Source organism: Hoplias malabaricus, unplaced genomic scaffold, assembly GCF_029633855.1.
Source record: "Hoplias malabaricus isolate fHopMal1 unplaced genomic scaffold, fHopMal1.hap1 scaffold_46, whole genome shotgun sequence".
Lineage (NCBI taxonomy): Eukaryota > Metazoa > Chordata > Actinopteri > Characiformes > Erythrinidae > Hoplias > Hoplias malabaricus.
Window position 1 is genome coordinate 116125 of NW_027101303.1, and position 10000 is coordinate 126124.

Here is a 10000-nt window from a genome sequence, read left to right on the forward strand (position 1 = left end):
CTTGCGGGTGTCTTCGCTCTCAACAGAACTACACACTGCATAACCCACCTCAATAATTTCCAAGTGCTTTAAAAGACTAGTTCTTTCTCACTTGAAATCCTGCCTGCCTGCTACGCTGGACCCACACCAGTTTGCTTATCGTTGCAACAGATCCACCGAGGACGCTATCTCAACAGCACTACACACTGCACTAACCCACCTCGCTTGGAAGCATAAGGAAGCATAAAGTAATCTAAATCTCCCTGGTAGGCGGCTGCGTCGACCTTGGACCTCAGAAAATAAAGTGGACCCACACCAGCAGATGACATGGGACACCAAACCGCCACTGACTGTGGAAACTTTACAGGGTAGCTCGAACAATGTGGATTCCGTGCCTCTCCTCTCTTCCTCCAGATTCTGGGACCTTGATTTCTATAGGAAATGGTCCTTGGTCTTCCAGGACCAAGATGGCATCGCGATCACACTGCGAGGCTCAGCGTCTTACCGGTTTTAGTGATGTTATACTTCTGTACTTAGCTATCTCCAGTTTTCTTGCGCAAATAACTCTTGCGAACTACAGTTACGACAGACAGACACTTTTGGAAATTAACATTCACTGCACAAACACCGGATTCAGCATCGGTTGGACTTTAACCAGCTTCAAAACAACACCCCTCCCCCATCTTGGACTTTCCGATCATCTTTCTTTGTTCCTGCTTCCCAAATACACTCCAGTCATGCAGAGGATTAAGCCTTCAACCAGAACTGTAAAGTTCTGGATGGATGGGGCTGACTCCTTCCTTCAGCAACAGTTCCAGCACACCGACTGGAGTGAGTATGCTGCCCGAGCCTGCACAGGCTCACACATCCACTTGGACACCTACACTAACTCTGTCCTGAAATGCATCAACAAGCGCTCAGGGTACAAGCGTCCTCTGTACCGCCCACTGGAGTCCCTGGCAATATGAAGAGACTAATAGCTATAGCCAAGCACTGCTACAAACGACGGATTGAGGAGCACTTTACCTCCTCTGACCCTCGGCGTATGTGGCAGGGAATACACACCCTGACTGACTATAAACCAACTAGCTTTGTTCCATCTACCAACAGTGCTTCACTCCCTGATGAGCTGAACAACTTCTACGCTCGTTTCGACCAGATGATATTGATATCTTCAATAAACGATCCTCCACCGACGACAACCCACTTGTACTTTCCAATTCGGACGTCAGTCACATGCTGAGCAGAGTGAATGCACAGAAGGCAGCTTGCCCTGATGGTGTACCTGGCCGTGTGCTAAGAGCTTGTGCTGTGGAACTTGCGGGTGTCTTCGCTCACATCTTTAATGTTTCGCTTGCCCAGGCAGCTGTACCATCTATCTTTAAGTCAGCCATTATTGTGCCTGTGCCTAAGCATTCTACTGCTTCAGACTTTAATGACTTTCGACCTGTAGCACTCACCCCAATAATTTCCAAGTGCTTTAAAAGACTAGTTCTTTCTCACTTGAAATCCTGCCTGCCTGCTACGCTGGACCCACACCAGTTTGCTTATCGTTGCAACAGATCCACCGAGGACGCTATCTCAACAGCACTACACACTGCACTAACCCACCTCGCTTGGAAGCATAAAGTAATCTAAATCTCCCTGGTAGGCGGCTGCGTTGACCTTGGACCTCAGAAAATACAGTGGACCCACACCAGCAGATGACATGGGACCCCAAACCGCCACTGACTGTGGAAACTTTACAGGGTACCTCGAGCAATGTGGATTCCGTGCCTCTCCTCTCTTCCTCCAGATTCTGGGACCTTGATTTCTATAGGAAATGGTCCTTGGTCTCCCAGGACCAAGATGGCATCGCGATCACACTGCGAGGCTCAGCGTCTTACCAGTTTTAGTGATGTTATACTTCTGTACTTAGCTATCTCCAGTTTTCTTGCGCAAATAACTCTTGCGAACTACAGCTACAAGAGACAGACTCTTTTGGAAATTAACATTCACTGCACAAACACCGGATTCACGCAATCTTTGACTGTCTGTCTTATTCCTCTCTTCTCCTCAAAGAATTCTTTGAGCGTCAATCTTCCTTCCTGGTGATACTTAATCACTAATTTTAAGTTTGCCATAATAATTAACATTCCCTAATCAGAAGCCCTGGATGAACAGAGAGGTTCGCACTCTGCTCAAAGCCAGAGATGCTGCCTTCAGATCAGGACGCCGGGAAGCATACAGCTTGGTCAGAGCTAACCTGAGGAGAGGAATAGCTATAGCCAAGCACTGCTACAAACGCCGGTCCTGATTCACAAAAAAAACAAAAGCAGATGCACATAAATGGAAAAACCTAATGCGTACAAAAGAAGGGCAAAAAACAAGACTGGTGGTCTGAGATTTCTTACCATGGCATCCCTCAGCATAGAAGCGCTCAGGGTACGAGCGTCCTTTGTACCGCCCACTGGAGTTCCTGGCAATATGAAGAGACTAATAGCTATATCCAAGCACTGCTACAAACGCCGGATTGAGGAGCACTTTACCTCCTCTGACCCTCGGCGTATGTGGTAGGGAATACACACCCTGACTGACTATAAACCAACTAGCTTTGTTCCATGTACCAACAGTGCTTCACTCCCTGATGAGCTGAACAACTTTTACACTCGTTTCGACCAGATGATATTGATATCTTCAATAAACGATCCTCCACCGACGACAACCCACTTGTACTTTCCACTTCGGACGTCAGTCGCATGCTGAGCAGAGTGAATGCACGGAAGGCAGCTGGCCCTGATGGTGTACCTGGCCGTGTGCTAAGAGCTTGTGCTGTGGAACTTGCGGGTGTCTTCGCTCTCAACAGCACTACACACTGCACTAACCCACCCCGCTTGGAAGCATAAGGAAGCATAAAGTAATCTAAATCTCCCTGGTAGGCGGCTGCGTTGACCTTGGACCTCAGAAAATACAGTGGACCCACACCAGCAGATGACATGGGACCCCAAACCGCCACTTACTGTGGAAACTTTACAGGGTACCTCGAGCAATGTGGATTCCGTGCCTCTCCTCTCTTCCTCCAGATTCTGGGACCTTGATATCCATAGGAAATGGTCCTTGGTCTCCCAGGACCAAGATGGCGTCACGATCACACTGCGAGGCTCAGCGTCTTACCGGTTTTAGTGATGTTATACTTCTGTACTTAGCTATCTGCAGTTTTCTTGCGCAAATAACTCTTGCGAACTACAGTTACGACAGACAGACACTTTTGGAAATTAACATTCACTGCACAAACACCGGATTCAGCATTGGTTCGACTTTAACCAGCTTCAAAACAACACCCCACCCCCATCTTGGACTTTCCGATCATCTTTCTTTGTTCCTGCTTCCCAAATACACTCCAGTCATGCAGAGGATTAAGCCTTCAACCAGAACTGTAAAGTTCTGGATGGATGGGGCTGACTCCTTCCTTCAGCAACAGTTCCAGCACACCGACTGGAGTGAGTATGCTGCCCGAGCCTCCACAGGCTCACACATCCACTTGGACACCTACACTAACTCTGTCCTGAAACACATCAACAACTGTGTGGACTGACTTTGACTGTCTGTCTTATTCCTCTCTTCTCCTCAAAGAATTCTTTGAGCATCGATCTTTCTTCCTGGTGATACTTAATCATTAAATTTAAGTTTGCCATAACAATTAACATTCCCTATTCAAATGCCCTGGATAAACAGAGAGGTTCGCACATTGCTCAAAGCCAGAGATGCTGCCTTCAGATCAGGACGCCGGGAAGCATACAGCTTGGCCAGAGCTAACCTGAGGAGAGGAATAGCTATAGCCAAGCACTGCTACAAACGCCGGTCCTGATTTACAGAAAAAAGAAAAGCAGATGCACATAAATGGAGAAACCTAATGCATACAAAAGAAGGGCAAAAAACAAGACTGGTGGTCCGAGATTTCTTGGCATGGCATCCCTCAGCATAGAAGCGCTCAGGGTACAAGCGTCCTTTGTACCGCCCACTGGAGTTCCTGGCAATATGAAGAGACTAACAGCTATAGCCAAGCACTGCTACAAACTCTGGATTGAGGAGCACTTTACCTCCTCTGACCCTCGGCGTATGTGGCAGGGAATACACACCCTGACTGACACTGACACACCCATCTCAGTTACCTCCATCGTGTATATTTGTAATATTGTACTATAGTGAGAAAGGTTTATTCTATTTTATTTCACTCAGCATGTAGCCAGATAGGCTATTTACTTTGGTGCAGTTTATTATATAAAGTTTATGCACTTTATTAACAAGTTTTCCAGTGTCTGCAGTCATCTTTCTCTAAAACTCACACAAAGACATTATTTGAACTATAATTCCAAAACACCTCAAGTCTGCCTCCTTTGTACTAATTTTGGATTGTTTTCTCACTGATGATTTGTCAAAATAGCTAAAGTTCAGATTTTAAGTAAATTTGCCTTTTGAAAAACTGCCTCCTTTGTACTAATGTAGGATTGTTTTCACAGTGCAAAAAGTGGCATATTGATTAGTCAAAATAGCTCTGATATGTTGTAACCTTATTTTAAGTAGTTTTTGTCTTTTGAAAAACTGCCAATAGGTAAAGATATTTTTACATAAATTTATACAAAAAACAACCCTCAGCTACTTGTAAAAAGGACATTTTTACTTAAACATTTAAAAACCCAAGTAAAAGAATATTATCAGGACATTTTTTCTTGTTTTAAGTCAAAATATCTCACCCCATTGGCAAAGTGTTTTTCTTGACAAGTAAATATGACTCAAATTAAACTTAAATACTATTTTTGAGCAATTTTTACTTAACTGAATTTTTTATTTATATTTCTCAAGGTTTTTGTAGGTTTCACATCAAATAATACTGCATTAGATCAACAAATATAAACTAAAAAGCTTAAATAATTCTTTATTGTGTGTATTCTAAATAAACAAGTATTATTTCATTATATTTTTGAAAGATTATAATAATAATTATCAGCAGCTGAGAAAACTGCCAAAGTACCAAAATATTTTTTATTTGTTGAGACTGTTGCCCTAAACTAAACTCCTGAAAGTCTGTGCCTGCTGTGACTCTCAGAGCTTTGTCAGTCAACACAGTTCACACTATCACCCATCCCCCCGTTTTAGCACCTAGTAGTGGCTTAATGTACATAACAAAATGTGGCCTAATGGGTTGCAAATTACCCCAGCACTGCCATTTGGCAGCCTCTGGTAGAAAAAGGGGGTATATGAAAATCCTGATAGTTCTAGTGTTGACATTCTGACTGGTGTTCGCTCAGAAGCTTTTAAATTTTTCGCTTCCACCTTAAGTAATGCAGCAGTAACATTAGCTAACTTGAAAATTTGAAAGTAAGGCGTTCGGACAAGAGTTTCAGAAGGGCAGGCTGGCTCACTGTGGTTACGTGTTTGTCGGTTTACTGGCATTATACATATATCAAAGATAGTTGGAAACTTTGTGAAAGGACGTTTGTGTTGCCTTATCAAAGTAGCCAACACTTTAAAAATGTTAATGTCTATGGATGTTGGGCATGTTAAAAGTATTAAAAACATTACAAAACACTTCAACGAATGATAAATATATACGCCATCCCAATCCCAATATATTTGCCTGTAATGGAATATATTGGAATCGGGACGTTCCGGGAGCCACCTGGTGGATTGATGCAAAAGTGCGGGTAAAAGGCCCAAACTTTGAGGATTTTTAGCTCTCACCACGTGTGCCCAGGACCCGACCCCGGGCTCTGCAAAGTAAATCGTCTAGGGGGCGCCGCGCGCTAGGCCGATAAGGTCCACCAAGCGGCGTATCATATATGTGGATTGGGATGGTGTGGTACTACGAAGAGGTAAGCAACTGCTATTTTGTCCACTAAATGGCTTTTCGGAACTAAGACCCCACCACCACCTGTTAGGTCTAAATGGAATTGTGGACCCATTTGTGGCCACATACTTATATATGTTAAGATAGGATAAATCTCCTTCAAAATTATATTGAACAAAAAAATCTGAATTAAAAAAGGGCTTTTTTCAGCAGTAAATTCAGTGGTGGTTGAAGTGAGGGGTATATATATCTATGTTTGTGTGCGCTTTTAAACGTATTTATGTTTATATAAATATTATGTTTGTATAATGTTTATACAAAATCTCATAAACATTGTTCAGAACATTAAACACTGGAATTGTTTCCGTTATTTGGTAAGTTAAGGCTTTATGTTGTTTCAGCAATAACGCCATACACCAGTTGGTGGCAGTAAAGCATCATGATTCACGAAATACACAAACTTAACGTGTTAACACGTTCATAACGCGTCAATACCTTAACGTGTTAACACGAAATTATACGCTACGTGTCAACACGGAGAATCCAACACGTTTAGAGCATAATTTAAAACAAATGAAAAAAAAACAGAGGAATTCAAGTTTATAAAGTGTATTGGACTAAAAACAATAAGCTTGTAGCCTACTTAGTGTATACTCAAATACCTACATGCAAAATTGAGCCATGCTTTGGTACTGCGTTCTTATAATGTTTTTTGTGAATTGACTACACTCGGCTCAGAGTCACAGTCAGAAAACAGCGTTGGCCCACAGCAGGCTCAGTGTCACTTTTCTGAGTGTTCTTCGTCAGTAGTCATGGGGGTCCAGGTGTAAGGAATGTCGTTGGTCTCTAAGCGTATTGGATTTGACCATGTTTTTTATGAGATTTTGTATTAACATTATACATATATAAATACGTTTAAAAGCACACACACACACACACACACACACACACATATATATATATATATATATATATATATATATATATATATATATATATATATATATATATATATATATATAAACCCCTCACTTCAACCACCACTGAACTGCTGAAAAAGCCCTTTTTTAATTCAGAATTTTTTGTTCAATTTCATTTTGAAGGAGATTTATCCTCTCTTAATTTATATATAGAAGTAGATACACATAATTAAATAAAACATGAGTAACTTAATGTATCGTTAAACATACAATACGTTTACAGAAAGAGGAGGATCTGGAAAGTTAATTTCACCATGGGTTTGTATTGACACTGTATTGTTTAGCAGTATGCTATTAAAAGAATGCACATAATTTATCAATGTCAAATCTCAGTATGTGTCACACACATAGTGTGAGAGAATAGTGATGTTTGTTTGATATACAATTATGAAAAGCTTTAGAGCATGTTATGAATGAAGTTATATAATAATATGCATGTTTACAAATTTTAAGGTACTAAACACCAGAGGTTTTTTATTGTGAAAAATTAACTTCCAGTTGCTATGGGGATCAGCTTACTAATATTGCTGTCTTCACACTGCTCACGTAGGGCTCAACGTAGCCATAGGTCAGTGCTTCGCTCACTATGTTATGAATAATTCAGATGAAACGTAGGGACTACGTTCACAAAGGATTTATGTTTCGTGTCAGCTACAGTGTGTGATGTAAATCCAATCATGAATATGTAAGTAGGCCCGTATGGATTAGTTAAATGCTGTTTTAACTACAGTAACTGAAAAATATCACTGGTGAACGAGACAAAATACATATTCAATTATAACTGATATCACAACAAAAATATAGAATTAGAAACAGTACATAAAAACCCAAACAAAGTGTAGTGTAGCGAAACTGGTGGACTCTCTCTTTGTCTGTGTGTAGATGGATATAATCTCGGTGTGGGGACTAAAACTTGTTTACAGACTCACATTTTTAGTTATACAAATACACGCATTCTTGTGTGTGTACGATTGTTTACATGTGTAAGGAAGAGACGTTATAAAAAATAACTAAATACTCTATAAAGGACTTAAATCCAGGATAATAAGTCTGAATTAATGAAGACACGGCCCCTGTGCATAACTCGTGCGGGAGTTTAAATATCATTTGATTAGAATACAACACTTTTCATGTGTTTAATGAATATATTTTTTGTTAAATATTGGTTTTAATCATAACATAAATGTGTCGCTTTGTCAGTTAGCAAAGTTACATCAGCCAGTAATGTTAAGCTACAGCCCGGTCTCACACCTACTCGTGATATAGTAATCTGCAATTCGTGACATATCGCATATTTTCAGCATGAATTGCAGTCTCCTATATATGTGACTATATCACAAGTAGGTGTGAGACCAGGTTGTAAGCTATCACTACCTCGGGATGTAAAGGTCTTCCATGTGTCTTAGCAAATTACAAATAATTAAAATAAATGTTTTACAGTTACTGAAAGACATCTACGAAGAAATGTACTGCTTAAATATAATATATAACACTTGTGTCAAATATATTGCAATTGGGATGGTTAAAGTAAAGACTTATACATTTTGGGAAAACATTTTATATAGTTAAAAAAAATACATGTTTCCATACAGCCCAAGTCCCTCTGATCCTTTTTCTGTAATTAGAAGTGTAAAATTCTACTGTCAAAAACCCATATATGTTTTTGACTGGAATATATTGGAAGTTGGATTATCAGATCTTGGCTTAGGAGTGAAATATCTTCAAAGTAAGACCAGTTTCGTCTAAGTCTGAGTGTCATCAACTCAGGGTGTGAGTTTGGAGATGATTGGAGGACATCAATTTTTTCACTTAAAAACAACTCATAGGGGGACCCCTTTTAGTTTTTTTGAGTGAAAATATTTATTCTCTCCAATCTTCTCCAAACTCACACGCTGAGTAAGATAGACCCAGACAAAGATAGACCCGTTTGTAAAAACCTCTTATGTTGTTCTGAAGCTGAGATCTGATAATCCTACTTCCAATATATTCAAGTCAAAAAAAAATATATGGATTTTGGACAGTAGAATTTTACAACTCCAAAGACAGATATGAGATCAGGGAGTCATGGGATATATGGCTAAATGTATTTTTAGACATTACAATTATGTTTTCCTAAAACGTGCTCTGATGACAATATGTAGTGATGGGACACCATCCCACTTTGAACATATTTGACACAATATATATGGTAATTGAACAAGCATCCCACTTACAATATATTTGAAGCCATAAGGATGTATGGTAATTGGACAACCATCTCATTTCCAATATATTTGACACCATCAGGATATAGGGGAATTGGACAACTATCCCACTTACAATATATTTGACACCATCAGGATGTATGGGAATTGGACAACCATCCCACTTCCAATATATTTGACACCATCAGAATATATTGCAATTGGACAACCATCCCACTTCCAATATATTAGACACCATCAGGATAACCATCCCACTTCCAATATATTTGACACCATCAGAATATATTGCAATTGGACAACCATCCCACTTCCAATATATTAGACACCATCAGGACAACCATCCCACTTCCAATATATTTGACACCATCAGAATATATTGCAATTGGACAACCATCCCTCTTCCAATATATTTGACACCATCAGGATGTATGGGAATTGGACAACCATCCCACTTCCAATATATTTGACACCATCAGAATATATTGCAATTGGACAACCATCCCACTTCCAATATATTAGACACCATCAGGACAACCATCCCACTTCCAATATATTTGACACCATCAGAATATATTGCAATTGGACAACCATCCCTCTTCCAATATATTTGACACCATCAGAATATATTGCAATTGGACAACCATCCCACTTCCAATATATTAGACACCATCAGGACAACCATCCCACTTCCAATATATTTGACACCATCAGAATATATTGCCATTGGACAACCATCCCTCTTCCAATGTATTTGACACCATCAGAATATATTACAATTGGACAACCATCCCACTTCCAATATATTTGACACCATCAGAATATATTGCAATTGGACAACCATCCCACTTCCAATATATTTGACAGCAATTGGACAACCATCCCACTTCCAATATATTCGGAGGCCGGAAATACCCCATCCCAAACCCAATATAATATACATGTGTTGGGACATTCCATGTGCCACCTGGTGGACTGATGAAAAATTGCGGATAAAAGGCCCAAACTTTGAT